This window comes from Nesoenas mayeri (assembly GCF_963082525.1).
Source record: "Nesoenas mayeri genome assembly, chromosome: 3".
NCBI classification, from domain to species: domain Eukaryota; kingdom Metazoa; phylum Chordata; class Aves; order Columbiformes; family Columbidae; genus Nesoenas; species Nesoenas mayeri.
In genome coordinates this window covers 15,157,519-15,180,377 of record NC_137544.1, presented here as the reverse complement: position 1 = coordinate 15,180,377, position 22,859 = coordinate 15,157,519, and positions in this window count along the sequence as shown.

The following is a 22,859-nucleotide window of genomic DNA, read 5'->3' as shown; positions in this document are numbered from 1 at the left end:
TTTTAATCTCTTCCATACGAATCTTGGGAAAATGAACGATTTGAGAAGTTTATCATAATTCTAGTCTAGATAAACAGCTCAATAAAGAATGGAAAATATGTATTTAGTCAGAAGGCACCACCAAAAAATGTTCACATATGGCAATGATTTCCTCAGTATTCAACAAAGGATTGGCTTAGGAATCTTCTCCTGTAGATACAGATCAGATTTATCACTGCGGTAATGTCACCTGACTTGCACGATGTTTAAGCTGTGAGTCAGCAGAACAGGTAGTTCTCCAGCATGTACAGTATTTATCCTGTCCTTTTCCACTCACTGTCACTGATTTAGTTTTTAACATTATTGAGGAGTGATTCTTCATAGTTAAGGTTACAAATGAATTTGTCTTAGAAGTTTGTTTTGGCTTCTCCCTGCAACCTACCCTGACACTCCACTGCAGCAGGACTTTGGAGACGGTAATCTAAGCTGAGAACAAGATAATGAGTCTTTTCAAAATGTAAAGTGAGCAGAAGTTTTGGTGGATTACAGCTCTACAGTCCTCCTACACCTCTCTGTTTTGCTGCTTTGTCTACCTTCTTCAAGAAATTAGCAGAGAAATGCTTTGTTTCTCTGTGGGACATTCTAGATGTTTCCCCATCATCCTGGAAAGAGACCTCCTGTTTTACTCATCACAATTTAAGGATAGATAGTGATTAGAATAAGAAAAAAAACAATACAGGATATGTATGTCAGAATTAGCTCTTTGTAGTGAGCTGAACACACTGTGGATTTGAGTACTTAACATCTGTGGGGCAGTGATGCAGTAAGAACATAATGTTTGAGGTGCAGATTCATAATTTTTAAGATCTAAGTGAAAATGACGAGCCTAAATTAAAAAAAAAAAGTGACTGAACTAAATAACATCTGTGATCCTGAGGCCACTGAAGTTCCAGACCCCTGTGTTCAGCCAGTGTGGCCCTGTGCGTGTTTTGCAGCTCTGTGCCCAGCTCGGAGCAGCCGGCAGGTAGTGGGACAACTGGGCAGAGCAGCACTCAGACCCTGTGGAGCTCAGTACTGCTGACTGGGGACCCCTGACACCCTGCCAGCACCCACCTGCTCCTGAAACATACCACTGACATCACCGTTATGCTCTCTCCTCTCAGCTACCTCACCGCTACTATGGCACACTGTCCTCTACCCCATCCTCCTTATCCTTCTTCCTTAATGGTGAGGAAAAGCCACTTCTGTATGAGACCATGAAGTGCCTCAGTGCTGAGGAAGGTCTGGAACTTAAAAAATTTTCTCTCTCTTCTGTTTTGGTGATGTTTTCCTACAAAAACTTGGTAGGAACTGCAGGATGCCAATGCAAGGACATAAATTCCATCATGTACCTAAAAATTGTGACATGGTACATGACACATAGATTGCTTTTCACTGGATTTCTCTCTCTGAACAACAATGCAGAGCACTGAAATTCAGTTCAGTGTTTAAATACTTTTGGCTTAATTTAGTATATTATTGTTACTAACTGCAGAAATCTCAGCCTAGGCTTGCAAAGAGTAGGGTTCTCATATCTGAGGGCTGCTCAACTGGCATAACCCTTGCATGCACCCACAACACTTACTCTGTTAGTCCAAGGTACCTGGGACATGTCACACTTACCATGTGTGCAGTTCACAGAGAGACTGTGCATGAAATCATAGAGAAGTAGGGCTGAAAAGATCTCAGGAAATCTTATATTCCAGCCCCTCAGCCCTAGATCACTAATGTCTCTATGACTCTTGTAAATTATTGGGGTAGCCTGTTCCTAAAGATGCCTCAGAGCATTCCAAGGCAATCAATCTATTTATATTACACCAGGCTCACCATTTTTCTTGCTGCTTCTTTACAGGGCCATTTAAGCTCATAATGATTTTTTCTTTCTTTTCTTCCCATAGACACAGAGAAAAGAATACTCCTTTCCTCTTTGCAGCTGCTTTTCTGTATCTAAACATGGTTGTTCTGAGGCTACTCACCCTCCTTTCCAGTCTATAGAACTTCTTTTCCTTCATTCTTTCCTGGTAAGACACATAGACTGGGTCTGGCACGTCTGGTCTGCTGAATATAGGAGATTTGAAGTAGGACTGATGGAAAGCTTTGGAAGCTAGTCTAAAAGAAAATAACATGACAACACCATTGCAAGGGGATCCGTTGGACACTACTTAACCAGAAACCAACTTCGGTTGACTACTTTAAATTGAAGAGGTTAATTGATTTAGGATGAGGCAGCACTACAGAGCTTTCACCCAGAAAATTTCACAGTAACAGGGTTCCCTTTGCAGATGTGGGAAGTGGATATTAACATCATCATTAGAGCTGAAACCTGTAGACCTGAAATCATATCATGAAACAAGACATCTGAAGACATTTGTTTGGCTTAAAATAATGAGCTTTAGAAATGAGAAAACATTATTAACTACTTTTACTTGCTTTTGGTTTATGAGCCTGTAGGGGTAACATATTACAACATTTCCAAGTTTTCTCCTGGAAGCCTCTGTGAAAGATTCTGAAAACTGAGATACTTGGCTAATCACTTGGCTCTAGAAATAGAGGCTTTGGGAGAACACCAAATGTTGTAATTACATTACTAGAATAGGTGTCATAACATTTTGTATCATTCTGTGTGGAAAATGAGAGAACTGCAGTTGTTGATGAGTTCTTGGATAGGAAAAAAGCAATTCACATAGGAACTCACTAAGCCCTTTGTCAAACACCAAACTTGATTCATCCCTACTTATCACTGTGAGGGGTTTCAGATTGTTTTGACAATTGTTTGACATGAAGAGAATTCAGATAGGGTCACAACTCCCTGTGCCATACATAGGAAGCCCACGAGCACCTGAAATATTTACTTGGACATAGGGTCAGCAGAATCCAAGCTTAGTTGACACATCACACAGAAAAAAACATTGTCTGATGTATGTTCAGGGTTATCACTAACTTTTACCAAGTTTGCTGTGAGGGGTGGAAACATTAAATGTTTAATATGCAAAATATCAGATAACCATTGGTGAGAATTTGTGGGCATATGCACTGACATATCAGATTGCTGCAGTACTAACTCTAAAAGATGTTTTCCTTTCTATTGATTAGAATATGGAGGAGGGAGAAATATTTAAAAGCAAGCTAGAGCTACAATTATGTGCGATGGATATCAAAGTAGTTCAAATATTTACTTAATACATAATAATTTAAATGAATTAGACATTAGTTTACAATTGCAATCAAAATGTGTTTTCCCTAAGACTTTAGCTGTTCTAATGATTCTTTAAGTGTAAAGGAAAGCCTGCTGCTTGATTGAAACATGTCCAAAAGGCATCACAGCTGACAGGAACTTGAATTGGTCTTCTGCATTCATTTCTAATAGCAGAGGCAACATAATCTGACAGCAGATGTTAAACAGGCAACATTTCTCTTTTGCTCCTAAGAACAGCTGACAAGGATCTGTAGCCTAACTTAAAAGAAACAAACGCACCACCAACAAAGTTGTTGAATTAAAATCAGATTTCTTCCTCAAACAGAAGCACCATTTAAAAAATATCAGGGACAACTAACAGGCCCTGATTATTTGTAGAAGTGAGTACTTCACATACTTTGCATTGCTTTTCTAATTTTAGCGTTTCTGACCTCTCTCTTCTAGTTTTCTTGCTTGACCATTCTGTTTAGTTGTGGCAGACTGATTTACATTTCCTGAAAGTAAGGAGCCCTGGCAATGTTTTTGCCTTTTAGGCAGGAATATATGATCCTTATTTACCTCAAGAGCCTCCTGAACTGCTCTTTGAGCTTGCATACAAATCGCTTCTTTATCTTGCAGTTGTATAACGATTTCTTATTTATCCCTTGTAAAATCTGCCAGCTTCTAAAGGGGGTGTTATAAACTCTTACCCCTATACTAGTTTACCCCAATAACCAGAGCAGCCTATGACCTAATGGTTAGAGCTGTCAACTGTCAGCTGAGGATTTAATTTTCATCTTAAGATAGCTAAGTGTCTACACCAAGGTCTCTACTTGTGCTGGAAGAGTCTAAACTCCAGCGATAGTCCATGGAAAGACAGTGCAGCCAGAGAAGCCTGAGAAGCAATTTAGATGACTAGCTAGTAACTACCTCCTTTGGGTACACTGATCACTCTCTTGTCTGTATTAAGTAGCTTTCCAGTGACTACAAAGCAAGCTTAGACACCTCCAGTACATATCTCAGATATCTACCTTTATTTAGGTGTCCTGCCCTTGAATAAAATCATATCTGGAAGGTTTCAGTCTGTCTTTTGACCAAAGACATCTAGTGCCACTGAAGATGCTCTAGGATATGCACAACATCCATATGGACTTAGCAGATACGACCTAGCAGAGTTCTCCATCTTTTTGTCGTAGTAGCAACAGTGGCAGGAGACCAGGTAGATAACATTTTATGTCTATATTTGGGCAAATGAACTGGGCATGGAGGATGGCATTTGGTTGTTGAGGTGTTGGAGCTCACTGCTTTTTGAGACACCCTTTGCCATTCCAGGAATCTTCAAGGATCACAGATGAGATGAAGGACTTGTGAGAGACCTGCCTCCTTCTGGAACTATGGCTATGGCTAAAGCTATGGCTTCAAAGTATTCTTAAACTCGTAAAGTGTCACTAGATGCCTGTGTTCAGACAATCAAGTCCTAGTTTGAGAGCTAAATTGAGCAGCTGAGTGGCAGTGTAGTCCCCACATGGAGAAGAGAGAACTAAAGCCAAATATCTCAGGTCTCAGTCCAGATCATAGGACCTCAGTCTTAGGAAGAAGCCTTTAATTCTCATCCTTGTCAGCATATCCCACAGAAATGTTTGCAGAGGCTCCTATCAAGAGATAGCTTTCTTTAGAGCCCTTTCTTAAACATGATCTCTCTTTATCCACAATGTAGAGCACAGAGGAATCTGATTACTGGGCCATTCTGTGCTGAGAGTCAAGATAAGTAAGAGATTTATTTATGTATTTGTTGCTTTGGATATTGCTTGATCTTTCTTCTTGCCCCAAGCACAGGCACAAAATCTACTGGAAGTTCCCTCATAAGAAATTACTTTCAGGCCCATGTGCAGAGAAACCCATTGTTAATCAATACAAATTGGAGGAAACAGTGTGTGAGCCATCATGAGCTTGCATTGGAACAGAACATACTTCTAGGAACAGAAGAGAGGCCACAACTAGTTTTTGAGTCTGTACAGGCAGTGGCACTGATTTAGTTTACTGTAGATTAAAATCTCACTTTGGTTAAAGGTTCAGTGTTAGAAAGACCTGTTTGTGGAACCCTGGGGTATCTTTTGATAGCTGCAGACTGTTAGTTAGCAATTAATTCATTAGTCAAGACCAGATTAAGTAACCACAATCACAGGGTACAGGAAGTTTTTCTTATGCTTTTCTCAGATGTGGATGCACAGACATGAGCCTTGTCCCTTAAATTTTAGGCCTTGTTCAACACTTCCAGAATATGATTTTTCTCTTGCAACTAAAATCAAACTTTTCCTCACCTAAAAATGTTTGAAAAAGTGCAACTGTTTTTTTTGATTGTAAGTGCAACAAAGCCGTTATATTTAGAAAAAAATATAAGTGATCCAAACCAGATTAAAATCCTGAAGTAATTTACACATTTCCTTCAGCTCCTAAAGCAAAGAAAAATCAAGAAGTCTGCACTTCCTTCAGCTGCAATAAATGACCAACAGAGTCTCTGACCAGCGCGGAACCAGGGCCAGGGTTCTTAATGCTGCCCTTGCTAGAAGTCTCCTTCCTGTGCATGCTGGGTACAATAATGACAGAGCACAGAGTAGCCAGGGGGAGTACACGCTGTAGTTTGCAAAATCCTGCAGTTATGGGTTTCTGCTTCTGTCCTCGGTGATGCCTTCAGGCACATCGCCCTTACGAGTTCCTGCGGGAACACAGCTTCATTGCTTTTTCTCTTAGCTGAGCTGGTGCCTTAGAGCCACGATTTACAGTCCATAATGACTGCACTTTGGTAATGGAACGACCCAGACGTTAAATATTATTATTCTTATTCTTACTGCAGAGTACCTGATCATCTGAATGGACTAAAAAATTGCCTTCTTCATTTTACTGTGACAGATCATGTATTTTTGTTGATTTCTGCAACTTTAAATAATTTTTATATAAAAAGTTTGATTGCCATTTTGATCAATAGCCTTGCAGTGAGCCATTCATTAAAATGCCTTGCTTCATTACTCTACTCCATACCTTCATGTAATTCCACTTGAAAAGAAACCCAAACAAATCCCTAAACAAGAGTTTCACCCAAACCAGCAAAGCCTGTTTAAAATCTATGGCTCACAGTTCATCCTCAGAGCAATTTCTGGATGGTATTCATGCTTCATTTAGCTCTGCATTTTGTTCTCCAAGAGCTTCTAATGAACACACTCAGGATTTAACAATTTCCTTTCCAAAAAGGCATAATTTCAAAATAAGAAAATGTTATAATTCACAAAAACCGAACAACCAAACAATCCCTGTACTGGCCTTTTATCTTTTTTAAGCAGAAAGCCTCAGGTTGATTTCATGGCAGTACTGATATTCTTGTAGTAAAGGGATCAATCTACAGAATTTAGACTTTGACTGTAAGATAGACAAAAATCTCTTTGTTTCCCAAATTTGTTTAGCTCTAGGATACCAGCACATGTTTTCACATTGTAAGTTGTAATTATGAAATTTTGATTAGGATTCTGGTCTGAAAAGCAGGGTTTTTCCATTGTTCTACATCCCTTTATTTGCCTATAGAGACTGTACTGACCAATGACTTACTTCATTAAGCCTGTCTGGGTATTATTGCTCAGAAATTAAAAAGTTGAATACACTTTAGTCTAACACACTGTTTGCCCACAAAAAATTGAAATATTTTCCACTACTTATAATAATCAGCAACATTAATCAAATTAGCACTGAGTGTTGTCAGCTGTTATTCACTTGGAATGTCTGCAGAAACCAGACAGAAAATAATCTATTTTGAGGGTTAATTACCTTGTTACATTACACGTATCTTACATGTACCCATGTATGTAAATGAGTAATCCTCTCCTTTTGATATTAGTCACATAGAGAAAGTGTTTAGGATCATTATCAACAAGAAAAAATACTTCTTCTCTTTTAACTATTGTCATGGGCTTTTTATGGAGACGTAATTCAGTGCTTTTGGGAAATAATATATTGGTGCCTGCTAAATGACTAAAACCAGCTCCCTCCCTTTCCCCACCCCCCATTTTCTTCTTCAAATGTACATCTAGAAATCTCTGTGGCTCTCTTCAAATGAGTTTTGAGTAAGAATACAGCCAAACCTCTGAAGAAAAATACCAATAGCACCTCAGTGTCTTTACTCAGATTATCTGACTTAGTGGAAATCTGGTTTGGGGCATATCAGACCACTGTAAGGATACACAAGAGTTGTGGGAAAAAAGTAGTAATTAAAAATCTGATTTAAGCAATAGTTATAAGCTAAATGTCAATAGTAAGAATTCTGAGCCTAAGGTTACACATATGTTCATGTGTTTGGTTGAATCAGGACTTTGGTTTGTATTTATAGGAATGAACTTTTTTTTTTTTTTTAATCATCTGTACAGAAATAAATAGACACTCAAATTAATGGTCTCTGTAGTTTCCCTGAAAATGCCAAAATATGTTTCTTGCAACTACAATGAACTCATGGATTTTATGAAGTTACCCATCTCCTATATGATACACAAACCAAATGCCAGTGAATGTACTAATGGTCAGGTGCCTAACTGCATTTACTGTTGTGGTCCATAAAGTCTGCCTTTGTGGCATATCACCTACATGTATGGTTTTCTAAGAACTAATTTCTGCGTACCCAAAATGAGATGGTTGTCTGATACTAATTATTGTTCAGCTTAAGTGAGGTGATCTTTCTAGCTCCCATTCCATTGCTGCGTAAACACAGATGATAATGCTCAAAAACAGTGCAGACAGTGACAGAGAATAATTTTGAAAATGTTCTCCGTTGGCAAGACAAACACATTTTTGGTTTTCTTTTTTATTCTGTTCACATCTATCATCTCGCTAGAGGTGATGCAGCCAAAGAAATATTCCTACTCACTTGATTTCTCTGGTTTATTATTAGTATTTCACCATGACTCCTTGGCTAATTCCTATAGCAAGGGATTTCCAGCTTGATTCTTAGGGAGGCACAAAACTATTTAGTTGCTGTTATGAGACAAAACTGTGTGCATTCAATCTGGCATAGCCACAGGTAAACTAACATGAAGGGCAAGAGAATGATAACCAAGACTTGTAAACCAAAAAAACCACCTGAACTCTTGGATAGTCAAAATAGTCAGAATTCCATGATTCAGCACATTTGAAATCATGCTCAGGCCAATGTAAATTTACTTCAGTAAGTTTCTGACCTGAGCTTGCAGAAGATCATCTATTAGATTAAATATGCTCCTGTTTTTCTCAGTGGTTCAGTCATTTGGAAGTTTTCATCTCTGGAAAACACCACCTGCAGAAAATCACCAACTTCATCTTGAATATCCCATGGTTTCCTACCTCCAGTTCTCCAGCCAGACTGATTTTTTAAGAGATGAAGTCTTTTAATGGTTTTAAAGTTTCTCCTAATTTCCGGTTTAGGTGTAGCCCTGGCTATTGTGCATGTGCTGTTAACCTGTTGCTTGAGAAGGTTAGCTTCCAGTAGTAGCACAACACGAAAATAAAGCATCAAAGGTGTATCAGGATGCCAGAAGTTAGGACCTATGCTACTTTGTAATGCTGTAGCTCCTTTGAAGCTAGCATATGACTTGCACGAATTTCAGTAGTGCCATCTACTACGTGGATCATTGCTACCTAGGAAAGACAAAACTGCTTTATGTCCTGGTTCAAGTCTGAATTACTGGTAATAAAAGCCTCATAAAATGGCATGGCTCACTGAGATCTCAGAAAAATATATTAGCATCACAAATACTATCCCAGTAAAAGTGGTCCTCTTCCTGGCAGAGAGGTGAAGGACTGGATAGGCATGTGCTTGAATTATTCCTTGTTAATACTGGATGACCAAAGTAATAAGGCCTTCTTTTACTACAGTACCAGGAGTCAAGAGAAACTAAGACTGTCAGAGCATCCCTGTCTCTTCCTCTGATAAATTACATCTTTGAATAAAACTGTGTGGTGAAGAAAAACAGCTACTGGTTCAAATGTTACTATATCAACATTAGAGAAATGTTCCTTTCATACAGAATAGCTCAGTTTGATGAGTGCAGGGATTCTGTTCCAAGCCCTTTCTGGGAACACCCTTTCAGCCAGGGGCTCTCAGCTTCCTATGGCACTCACATTCCACGGTCTACGGGCACAGTCAGTTTGGTCCCTACAACTCATCTCCCCAAGAAATGAAGCTTTTCCACAGTGATTCCCTCATCAAGGAGAGACTAGGATGACCACAAACACACCAAGATAAGAACACAACTCCACTTATATGATCTAGCATCCTGTCCACAATTTGGCAAAACAATTTCTTAAAGAATAAGACTTCAACATCAACAAACCAATAAAAATAGATCTTTGCAAAATGATGGAGGAAGGGGAGAAGGGCTGGGGAGGAGACATTGACAGTAAAAGAGAGATTCTCCCTTTAATTAATTTCAAAAGCTCCGATATACTTTGTGAAGTGATAGGCATCATCTCGTACTTCAAAAACAGGGAAAAAAACCCCATGTAAGCAGTTTAGAGGATGATCGGAAATATGGTATGAGGGAGACGTGATAGGAGAAATGCAATAATCATGACGCATCTTTCTTGTTGATAGAAGCTGGCTGCTCATACTAAGTAGACAAGTCTCTGGATAAATGGTCAGCACCAGCATATTTCACTACTATTAAATTGATATATCATTATTTGGTTTTCTTCTTACATTTCTGTCTCTTCTATTTGGGACAGGTCCTCTTGGAAAGAATTTCTGTTTTTCTTAGTGCTACGTTTTAGCATAGGGGAAAGACGAGTCATTTGGCACCTTAACCTTTTCCAAATGCATGAACAGCTCAGCCTTCCCATTAAACCAGGGAGTCAGAGAAAGAGAAGGGAAAGTTATGAGGCAGAAAGTGGAAAGTCGGTAAGGGGTGGAAAAAATGACTTAGTTTAGGTGATGTGGTAGAAAAGAGAAGGAGAAACATTTCTCTAAGAAAAGGGAGAAAGCAAAAGGTTTGAAATAATCTACTGTTAGAGTTTTCCATTATAATTTTGGTAAGGCACTCAGATACCATGGTGATGAGCACAAATGAAATATCTAAGCACTCTGGGATAGAATATAGTCAGACAAAAAGGATAATTAAAATAGTGCTTATTTAGATGAGGGATAATGCCTCAGTTCCTATGCAAATGAGCATAGTTAAAGGATCACTTGCCTTTTTATGAAAATGAATATTGAAAGTTTGATGAGAAACTCGGGAGAGAAACAGTCTGGAAGTCAAAGCAAATGCAATCTCTATATGCAAATGAAATCAATTAATTTTAGCAGCCATGTATGAGTGTAAATGAGAAAATCAATGATTTTCAAAATCTAGTAATTTGATAGCCATTAGTCTCATTAGACTTTCCTTTTAAAGCTTAATTATTCAAAAATACAACCCGATTGAAGCGTGGTTTAGAAAGGACACATTCTTAAATTAATTACAGTAGTGTTTTTCCCTGTAGCATGAGGATACAGTGCCAGTACATGGCTTTGTAGATGGAAATGTAGTCCCTGCTGGACTCAGGACTTAATTTTGGTAAAAAGAGCACCAAACCTCTACAGATCACCTGGATTTGTATGCAGAAGGATGTGAGTAGTACCACTGAAGCCTGTGAAGGATGTGTTTTTTGCATCTCATGTGGACCTAGCCCATGTTTTTAGGAATATGTACAGCCTGAGGAGTCTTAATGAAGAGCTGAATCTGAGCAGAGAGCCAGCCAAAGGACATGTCACCCTGGGGGCTGTGACTCCACAGCACTGACTTGTTGAGGGCTCACCCTTCCTCAGCTGTCTCAATGGGAGGAATTACTGCTCATCATCTTCAAAATAACCTCCTGGCTGCAGCACTTACCCAGGAAATGGTGGACTGAATTGTCTGTGAACTCAGTGAGCTATAAAGACACGTCAAGTCCTAAAATGTACATTCAAGATGAAATTTCCTGTTTGCATCATCTACATCTATAAACAGAATAGCACTATGGCCTCTCTTCTGAACATGAGGTCCTGGTCTGGTTTGGCTGAGTTCATCCTGTTGAACTCAGTCACCGTCTAAAACAGGTGGCTGCATCCAGACTGCCTGTCAGGGATGGGCCCTGGGCTTGCTAACTCCAGAACTGTACCAGTTCCCAAATGGGAATTGTGTGTATGAATCCTGCCTGGCTCAGGCCAAAATCGTGCCATGGGCCATTCTTAAAATTTATCATCTTAGACAATGAAGTTCACATCCTTGGGACACCCCATGGCACTCTTTCATTTACTAGTGTTGATGAACTCTTCTAAATGAATTATTCCAAAATGTCTTTAATCCATTTCTTGCAGGAAGTGGGATTACCTGGATTCTTAGCTATAGTTCTTTACCCTGTCTGAGGATCTGCCCTACAGCATTTCTGAGGAGCGTGTTGCAATAACTCACTCCACTGCTGCAACACCTGCCTATTGCCACTCCTCCATCCCCCTTTTCCACTCCTCAGAGATCTCCCCCTCACTTCTCCTCTCTCACCTCCAGTTCAAAATAATCAAGATATAAAGAAGATGTACTTTCAGAAGGCAAATTAAACACAGCAGGGCACCAGCTGAGATGAAGAGCTGCAGTGAGTGAATTTAAATTAAGCTGCAGTTTCTGAGAGATGATCTCTGTACCATCACTGGAATATTTGTTAACAGTGACAAGGGCTTCAGGCAGATCTGCACATCACCAGGGGAAGCTAAGTCTTACTTGGTAGTATTGTGTAGGCCATAAATATAAATTAAAAACAAAACAAAAAAAAAAAAGGAAAAAAATGTTAAGTTATTGCTTGTGAATCACAAACATGGCTGCAAAATTTTATACTAAGCCCTCCTAGGTGACAAGGAAATGAGGACTGAAAAAGAAAGAGGCACAGTTGGCTAAATCACAATATTAGCATACATTTATATAACATGTGATTGTAACGGCTCAGGACTGCAGAGGATTTAAAAAATAACTCTCTTTTATGTAAGGTGACTACACTTCAGTAGTGGCATTATCATCTCATGTCTATACTCTGCTTGGCAGAGATGTTTTTCAGACACCACTCCACTGAAGAAGAGCCACTTAAAAAAGGGAAGAAACAATGTGACCCAATGGATTTCAGACTCCCCACAAGTTCAAAGATAACCCAAAATTTCAGCCCCCACTGTGGAACATTTTCCCCAGCTCCACTTTCTCATTCTTCTGCTGCAAAGTCCTTGACCCCCTGCAACGTGAGCGAACCTCGTCCCCCTAGGCAGATGGTGAGGGTCGTGTTCTGTGCATGCCCCGTGCCACTGCTGATGTACTGCCCATCACCCTGTGCCTGATTCCTCACTGCCCTGTGGCCTTGCACCAAAGATCCTGCTCCCATCTCCCCGTGGTGTCTGGGGTGTAAGCAGAAGCTGTGCAACTGCACGCAGAGCACAGTGAGGTGGTTTAGGATAGGATGTAAGTAATTTATCCAGCTGTCTCTGCAGCACAGACGTGGGAAATAAAAGGTATTTTTCTAAGTAGTATCAGGTCAGCTAGCCAGGTGAAAGCCCTTGGGGGTTGTTCATGATGCCTTCTGGCACTGAAAGCAGTGGGAATTTTCCTTTCCATGCAATCAAGCTAAGAGATAGGACAGACACAGGACTTTCTGAATTAGTACCTCAATTTGCAGTTTACTTGACTACCTCATGGTGAAGGACATGATGTGTGTCCTGGATTACCAATATAGCAAAACATTTGCTACGTGCTGTGGCTGAGGAAATGGCTTTCTTAGACAAACAAGAGAAAATGAAATTGGAGTGGAATCTCTTTTCCTGTCTTCTGTGATGCTTGCAGGAGTGACAGCACTGGAATATATTTCCAGAGTGCAGAGCACCTCATAGCTCCATGTATGTGTGTCACTGTGAGACTCTGCCAAGGCAGGAGAAGAGTCACAGGACTGCTTCCGTCAGCCACAGCAGAGCAACAGAGTGCTTAGCAAAACATCTTGAAGATAAAGTGTGTGTCTCTCTTGGTGCCCTAACCAACAGCAACAGCAGCAGGATTTCAAGGCTCAGCCTCTTCTCAGAGCTCTGCCCTTAATAAGTGGTTAAACACTGCACTTAGTTGTAAGGGCTGGTGGAATTTAAATGGGTTGCAGTGCCTGAGCTTGACTTTTCTTCTTCCTTTTGGAAGCAGGACTTAAGACGGGCTTATAAAACCCAAAGAAAGGCAGCTGTGACTAATTCTTGGCTGCAGTTGGGGGAAAGAGAGAGTGGAGAAATAAAGGGCAAAAAGGGTTTTCTTGAGGACTCACGCTGGCCCAGCCTCTGTGTGCTTAGCATGTTGAGACTAGACAAAGTGACTGCATGGCCCATTCCGATTAGGTCTATGGAGAACCCCAGGTACATGGCCTGATAGTTATATGAACTAATAATATAAATCATAAAATTAAATAGTATGATTTCATTCTGCAAATGATTTGGGAACATAGTTTACAGGAAAGACACAACACAAAGGAAAATTGTACTGCATGGTATAATTCTTTGTGAGTTTTTTGTACTTTAATATGATATAAAATTCATATTAATAGGTGCCATTTTTATGAAGAAATTTATAGCCAAAATATGGCAACTTCTTTGCCGCAAGAGTTACATAGAGAAAGTTAAATTTGACCATTGCTCTATTTTTTATGTCTTTTATTTGTATGGGTATTTTGGTATGAAGTGGTGAATTGTTTAAACTTGAGAGTTTTTATATGATATACTTTTTTTACTAGCCATTTTGTTCATGATCAACTTTTCTGTGGCATCAGTAAAAAAATATGGGATCTGTCCATGGGCCAAAATGACATCTGTACTTTTTCACTTGCATCAGCTGAAGAATGTGTAGCCTAGAGACACAATTAATGCTAGGCTGGCCTCTTCCTCAAATTAGTGGTCTCCTATGCATAGGTTTATATGCCATATGTGAAGGGCCAAATTAGTCCCACTTGGGTCACACTTTCCTTGATCACTTCAAGAGCTAACTCCACAACAGTGGCTGCTTGTATAGACGTAATTTTCCATGGCAGAACTGGTATTTACCTGTAGAGATTTTTCCATTAAACATTCCGTGTGAGATGTTAGGACATAAAACACATCAAGATACATTTATTAGTGAAAATCTATTGAGATTAAATCCCTCTTCTGAGACAAACAAAATCTAGGTGCAAAGGCTGCTGCTATTTTCCTTCTTTGGCTGGTACTGTACAAAAGTACTCCAAACTGTATCTGCATACAGATGTCGGGAGTTGTCTGCTTTCTTCACTGTGGCTTCGGCATGGTTCCTCAAGGAAAAAACCATAGGTCCCTTACCTGACCATAAGGCCAGTGCCAGGACATAATCAAATGTGGTCAGGCACACAGAGATGGGTTGGTACATTGCGAATACCGATGTCCGTCTGGGTAAAGGATTATTTCATAGAATCATAGAACCATTTCAGTTGGAAGAGACACTCAGCATCATCGAGTCCAACAATAACCTAACTGAACTCCAGCACTAAACCGTGGCCCTAAGCACCATATCTACATGTCTCTTAAACACCTCCAGAGATGGTGACTCCACCACTTCCCTGGGTCTGTTCCAACACCTGACAACCCTTTCCGTGAAGAATATTTTCCTGGTATAAAATTTAAACTTCCCCTGGTGCAACTTGAGGCAATTTCCTCTTGTCCTATCACTTGCTACTTGGGAGAAGAGGTCAACACCCTCCATGCTACAGCCTCCTTTCTGGTAGTCGTAGACAGCAATAAGGTCTCCCTTCAACCTCCTTTTCTCCAGGCTAAACAGCCCTAGTTCCCTCAGCCACTCTTCATCAGACTTGTGCTCCAGGGCCCTCATGAGCTTCATCACTCTCCTCTGCACTCTCTCTAGTACCTCAATGTCCTTCTTATGATGAGGGGCCCAAAACACAGGATTCAAGGCGAGGCCTCACCAGTGCTGAGTACAGTGGGATGATAATTTCTCTAGTCCTGCTGGCCACACTATTCCTGACACAAGCCAGGATGCTGTTGGATTTTTGGCCACCTGGACCACTGCTGGCTCATGTTCAGCTGGCTGTCAATCAACACCCCCAGATCTTTTTCCACCAGGCAGCTTTTCAGCCACTCTTCCCCGAGCCTGTAGCGCTGTCTGGGGTTGTTGTGACCCAAGTGCAGGACCTGGCACTTGGCCTTGTTAAACCTCCTACAACTGACCTCAGCCCAACGATCCAGCCTGTCAAGATCCTTCTGTATGGCCATCCTACTCTCCAGCAGATATATACTCCTATCTGCAAACTTACTAAGGGTGCACTCAACCTCCTCATCCAGATCATTGATAAAGAGATTAAACTCAACTGGCCCCAGTATTGAGCCCTGGCATTGCTATCCTTGGCAACCCTGCTATGGGGCTGAGAATTGGAAAGTAAGGGAATGTATTGGGCATTATTAGATTTGGGCATGTTGCTTTATACCAGGAAAGCAGAAGAAAGATGATAGGTTATAGAAGAAGGTGGGAGGTAGGACCTTCCTAACATGTGCAATACAACTTCATTTATGCAGTCCTTCTCCTCCACTTTGCTTCTGAACCAGAATTCGTAGCCACCTCTGATGTGCTTTGGTTGGAAGGCACTGAAGACATAATACTCAAAAGAACTGATACTTATGTTTGGATTGTGGGCTTTTGCCTACGTGCTAGAACATGCAAGCTTCCCACTGTTCACATAAGAATGTTGCTACAATATTTTCATGAAACCTCTAGGTGATCAAAATTTTGATCACATATTTTGGAAGACAATTCAGAAAACACTCAGAAAAACACAAAGGAGGCAAGAAAGGTTTCAATTTTATCTTCTACATTTAAAATAGCCTGGATTATTTATTACACATGGTATTAAGTTATTACAGTTGTACTGGAGAAAATGATACTTTTAAAAATTTGAATCTATCTTTGAAATAGGTTAAAGAAGTACCATAAGATATTAAAAATCCAATATCAGAATTATTTCTTTGTTTATCATGGGGTGCAGTTGGACAGTTGAGGTATTCTTAATGCCTTTACTATACAATTTAATGCCTTACTGTCTGGATTGTTTTCCAGGACAACTTTGCTTCTGTATTCCCAATTTTTTGACTATTCAACTATGGGATAATTGCAATATAGGAACAACATTTTTTAGCCTAAATGACTGATATGTATGCCGTCTTAAGGTAGTTTTTTTCTTGATAATCTGTGTATAGGTGCTTGTAAACTCACATTTCTTCATGTTGTCATTAAAATGTTATTATAAGGGAACAATAATTTGAAGACCACTGTCATGTCAAAATCCCATATGTTTTCTTACATTCTTCAAAACACTGCACACTGGTGGAGCATCATACTAGCTCTGGGAACCTGGCGGATATCCTCATAAGAAGAAACTGGGAAGCTATTTTGAAGTAAAACCAAGAGGATGTTAGAAAATGAGAAACAGTCAAAGGAAGAGAAAAAACATGGAAATGAAGGTTATAATGTTAGAGAGAAAACAACAAAAAACTTCCCTCCAAAATTCATAGGAAGACATATGAACATTTTTGTTATTGTGTAACATCCACGTACTTTGCCATTAAAATTAAATAGCTTTGTCTCTAGGGGGAGAAATGTGGCTATATGATCAAATCACTGCCTTATGCTCTTGTTTTTTTCCATGATCAGTTCAACCATGTATTTATTCACCAAACTCATTTGAATTGCAGTGGTAATCAGAAAGAGGAAATGGTCTCCATCTATCATCCTGTTTCTAACAAGAAGAGGTAACAGACCATTTTAGTTACAGTGCATTAATGCTCATTACTGCCCTAATGAAGATTTGTGTTGCTTTTCCAAGAACCTTCAAGCTAATCTTCAATTTCCTCCTAGCTTTCAAAGAAACACCAGTTTTCACATGACTTCAGCCCATTGGAGCAAACAAAGAGGTATTAGTCTGACCATTATAAAACATAGTTTCATAAAAGAAATTAATATAAAAAACATGAGGTAAAATCTAGTTATTTCATTACTGTGGCTAAATTCTGTGAGTTTGGCAAACACTGACTGACTCAGCCTCTGTGCCTGGACGTTTCTCCCAGCAGCTGTAACTGCCTAACACAAGACTAGTATTAAACTACTACCTATTAGACTATTATCACATATTCAAGTATGTGTAATTGTGAAATATTATAACAGCCAAATGACCACTGCAAATCTTGCTGAATCTAGATTTCTACATAATAGGGATCAGTATCATTTCAGGTATTTTCATTCTTACAGTAAAATACTCAGGCTGCAACGGGAAGTCCCAAGTGCTCTTGGCTGATAACTTGTCTTGATCTGTCACCTGCCATTAGAAAAACCCCAACCAAACACACCTGGCAGTTAATACTTCTTGGGAACCCTTGTGTTTGCTGTATTTATACTTTCCCAGTGAGATTAAGATGCAAAGGAGAGCCAAATGCAGGGCCTATTGCACATCGCAAAAAGAAAAGCATGCCACAAAACCTGCTTTTCTGGTGCTCTGTGTCACTGCTGTCTTGGGGCTAGACACAGTTAACAAGCAGACAAGTGATTCAACTTTCTCTTACTCAAGGAGGCATTAGCACACGTGTTCTCTGTAAACTGTAGGTTCAGGTTTTCACTGTTTTTGCATCCAGCAGAATTGGGTGTTTGTTCAAACTGAACACCTGTCTAAATACCTTGCTGTATCAGGCAGCCTCAAACATCTGAGCCTTCCAACACACAAGGGGTTACTTTCCTGAGCTTTGTATTAAGCATCTGTTGGAACACGTTTGTCCTTAGTAATTACTTGACATTTAGAGACAAAGAATTCTAAAGAAAGGAAGTACCTTAGTGGACTTAGGAACATTTAAATGCATCCTAAGGAAAGAGCAGCTTGAGTGTTGTTTGAAGAGCTTTAATTTTGTTGGCAGGGCTACTGGGAACTAAGAAAGCCCTTTACACTTGGAAACAGGCATGCCAAACCATTTCCTTTGCGTATCTTGTTCTGCAGAAGTAACAGAATATTCCATTCCTGCATATTTTAAGAATGCCAAGGGAAAAGGTGTATGTAGAGTCAAGGAAAGCAGCTTTCTGACCAGGGTGTTTCTGCTGTTCCCATGGTTTATGTGTAACAGTGGTGACACACAATTCCTCCTTCCTGTGGAAAGGATATCTTTCACAAAGCGAAGTTCTGTTGCTCCCTGGAAGACTGACATTCTTTACTGGTAGCAGCTTGGCAGGAGTTTGTTGTAGTTTTTAGATATGTAACTTGCAAAGACTAAAATGGGCTCTAGGGATTTGATTATCGTTCTATTTTACATCTGCTTTCACCAGCACAGCTCCAGTGCCTTGATTCATGTTGGTGAGAATGAGAGAATTAGGCTCTGAGTTTCCATTTTTACTATGCAGGAAAACTAACATTATTATAAAGAAAAGCAGTTTAAGGATACTGTGGAGTATGTCTATATGGAGATAGAGATCACTGACTGGAACTACATATGGCAGTCAATTCTGTGCCCAGTAGTAGGTATTTGAAGAATAAAGAACTTAATTGTGAACAGCTGTTTCCACATACTTAATAAAGTGTGCATGGCCAGTTCAAACTCTATAAAGTGTTAAAACACAGTTTTATAAAACACATACTGGGGCCATGCACATTTTTGAAAGAGTGCATCAGTATTCTGACTTTTAAGTCCTGTCTATCTTTTGATTTCAGAGACATCTCTGAAAGTATTTTTCTTGTTTTTCATAGTGTAACTGAGGCTTGGATGACCCCTAATATTTATTAAAAAAGTGGTGATTCTTACAAAAGAGGAGAACTAAGTTATTATTGTAGGTGTCTTTCCATCTTGACTATTCTGTTTTGTGATGTTAAATAAGTAAATGATAGCAGCTTTCAGGCTGGTTTTATTCCAGCTTGGCTTATGGCTTCAGAACTATCAGGAATGTCAGCATCCCAGAGGAGCTGGTAGGCATCAGAAATTAATATTATCTAGTTAATTGGCAGCGTATGAGTGGGAACTTAGAGCCTTGGGCTCTAAAAATGACCCACAGCCGTTATTCATCCACCCATCAATCCCATGTTTTTCTTTTCACAAATGATTAGAAAATACTAAGGTGTGTGGCCAGCCATGGAGGTTTGAAAGGTCCTATGGGGTTAACATGTTTTCATTCTTGTTTTGAATGTAGAAGTCACAGAATTGAACAAATGTCCATTTCGAGTGTATCTGCACTGGAGTTGCTTACCTGCCTCCAGTGGATCTCAGCTCTGGTACTGCAGGTTGGCCATATAGACTTCCTGGTTTCCAGATGAGTCCTTCTGATGCAGTAGGTCAAAACTGCAAGCTGATACATATTTTTGAATCGCTTCTTGGTTCCAAGGAGCAGAAATTATTCTACAACTTCTTCAGAGGCCGAGGACTTCTGCGTCTGAATTTAAGCTAGTTCACGGAAGAAGCACAGAAACTCTGCAATGGGTTAAGCAATAATGGTAACATACCTAGGTGAGAGGATACAGCTGTAAGGACCAGTTTATGCTTAAGATTTTAAAGACATTTTGAGAATTGCTGTGATTTAGCAGATGTTTGACTAAATTAGATGAAATAAAATCTCAGCAATAGTTTTAATAACTTAGATTTTCACCCGTTGAAATAAACACAGTGTAGAGAAGACCTTCCTTAAAGTTTCCACATCACTACCTTAATTGCATAAATGTTGTTTCAAAAGTACATGTTTTTGCATTTTATGTGAATGCACAGTATTTTGCCAGTTACCACCAAGTTTATACATGTAAAACAAAATCCAAATAAAAAGTCAAGAAAGCAGTTTGGCCAAATGAAGATCAAAAGGGTTTTAAACAGTATTTAAATCTCTTCTCTCCACTTTCCAGTTTCCACACTTGTGTTTCTTCAGTTGGCCTTTAAGTTCAGAAGAAGAATAAACTTGCACATCTGATATAAATAAATTAAAAAAAGTGGGAAAGTCTTAGTTATTATTTGAGCCCTTCTCTCACTTGCATCTTGCTCAATGTATATGCAAATAATGCTAAACAAACATGAATATTACCAAGTAAAAAGTCAAGCAAGGTCAACAACACCGAATGACAATTATCTGTTGATATTTTCTTAAGTGGTTGTGTGCGTGGCTCTTCACACCCAATTGTCTTCTACTTTAGACTTTTTAATGTAATTTACTATGTTTATTTTTGATCATGGGGAAAAAAAGATCTCCTAGTTTCATCCTGTTGGTGCTCTATGCAGGTTATCAAGAAGTCTGGGCTCTTCAGATCAACTTCACAGAGCGGCCAAAGGGCTCACAGCTGTCACGTAGCTCCTGAGTGGACCTGGCACTAGAGGGCGATGGAGACATACACTTTTGCCAGTGTGTCTCAACAATTTGTTAGAAAGCAAAAGCAGAGGAATGAGACATTAATTAGCAAGTTCTTGAAAGAAAGTGTGCTACTGCACTACCATCCCCATTACCTTCTGTTCTCAACCTTCTCTCTGGCTTCTACTTATTAAATTGCTGGCCCCTACCTGCTGTGGTAGTTCTCTACATTCTTTCCTTCCTGTTATTACCATCTTTTGCCCTTCAGAGTTGATGCTCTGCCCTTTTACATGTGATCTGAAACCTGTTTTGAACTCTTGATTGAATGTGTTCTGCTTAGGAGTTTTCTTTCTCTTTTCCCATCTTAGTGTTTGCCTCTGGCCTTTCCTTGATCTTATTAATTATCCATCCACCTTTCTGTCAACTCTGCCCATTCCTCAAGAAATCTCCCCCTTTCTGCATCCTATTCCTGGCCTTCAATCAAAAAATGCAAAAGCCATGGGGATAGAAAAATAAGAGGTAAGAAGATCCTCCATCATCTGTGCCAGTGGTTAGGGCACTGAAAAAAAGAGGCCTGGGTCCTGGTCTTTGTGCCTAAAGTGTCTATCCATGGCACATTACACAAGCAATTTGTAAATAGATACCACTAGCTAGGCTTTCCTGTAACCTGATTAAGAGTTGCAACCACTAACTTCAGTGTTATGTAGCATAGCTTCTTCAGGAAGAATGGAGGGTGTCCTTTACTGATTCAATGATGGTCTAAGGGATGGGTAAAACCAGCCTGACCTGTGGCTGAGAAAGGCTGAAGCCTAGATCTTTCACTGCATAACTGGGTGCTCAGTTGCCGTATGAAACTGGATGGGGTTCCAGGGGACCATGGATGAGACTGTCAGCTCCTGGACTGGCAGTGAGCTGAGGGGCTTGAAGTCCAGTGGAGATGTCAGGATACCTCCCGTGGGACTTTCCTCATCCATTAGCTCGAGGCTGCTCTGCATTCACACAGACATCAAGTAGTGTTTATTGTGGTGTGTCAGAAACAGGTGGAGGAAACAATCTCTGCTGTGCGCAGGCAGCTGCAAGGAGGGCACTTGTGGTTAGATGGCATGAGCGGTGACTCTGGGTGGGAAGCTTTGCCAGGCATGCCCTGCTACTAGCAGGTTTCTCCCTTTGAGGATATCAGCTTTTCTCCTTTTGTAAGCACCACATCCCACCAGAAATATTGTGAACCATGCTGGCGACCTGATTAGGCTGTGTGGGATTAGTCATGGTTAAGCAGCTCTCAAGGAAAATTTCTTGAGATACATGCAGGGAGAAAGATAGCTGTCACTCTGAGTTGCTGGCTTCAATCCATACAGTTTATATTGTCCTCCCATGGCTTCTCAAGCCTAGGACTTCAAAGACTTAGAAATACATCCTGGATCTGTTACTTGATCACCTTTTTCTCTTTCCAGCAGACTCTGAATTATTCCAGGCAACAGACAGTCTGTCCATAGATCTATCATTCCACCTGCAATGTTCTTTTTCTAGTAGCAAATATACCATACATCCCCTACATGTGTCTCCAGGCCAGACATTGTCTTTATGCTCATAACTTCATAAAGACACTTGAAAGAATGTGTGAGGGAAAAAAATAGACTAATGAGTGGGGTAGGAAAAGAGTCCACTCCAAGCCATCCTGATTTTTTAAGAGCATGCTGAAAATTGCAGCAATGGACCACACTGGGTCCTGGAAACAAATAAATCATCTTGTATTTGCTTTTCGTGGCTGCACACTATACAGTGTCACTTCACTCACTTGAGTTGTGTCCCCCTTCTGTGAGCCTGATGGGCACATTCTCAGTTGCCATGAAGATGAAACTCACCAGGCAAAGGGCACAATGCTCCTGAGCTCAATGACACTGTGATGTGGACAGTTCTCGAAAATATAAATTTTTGAAGTTATTAAGGTGACAAATATTTCCTCCTCCTTCAGAAAAAGCAATCTCTTGCCTCATCACTGTGAGATGTGATTCGAACTGTATTTCCCTGGAAATGACATGATGACAGCAGAGTACGTGCTTGAGAATGAGAAAGTATTATACAGACTCATATTCAAACTCATTATCAGACAGTGAGACCGATGACTCAGAGAAAAAAATGAAACAACCAAAGATCGCATCTCAGTCAGTGCTCACAACAAACTTGAATTCTCATTTGCACAGCTCATATACATGGGAATTACATCACACGCTTTGAATCAATTTGCATATGCTGTTTCTACTCAGTCACACAACAAATAATGTATTAGGAGTGCATTTAGTATGCTGTATTATCATACA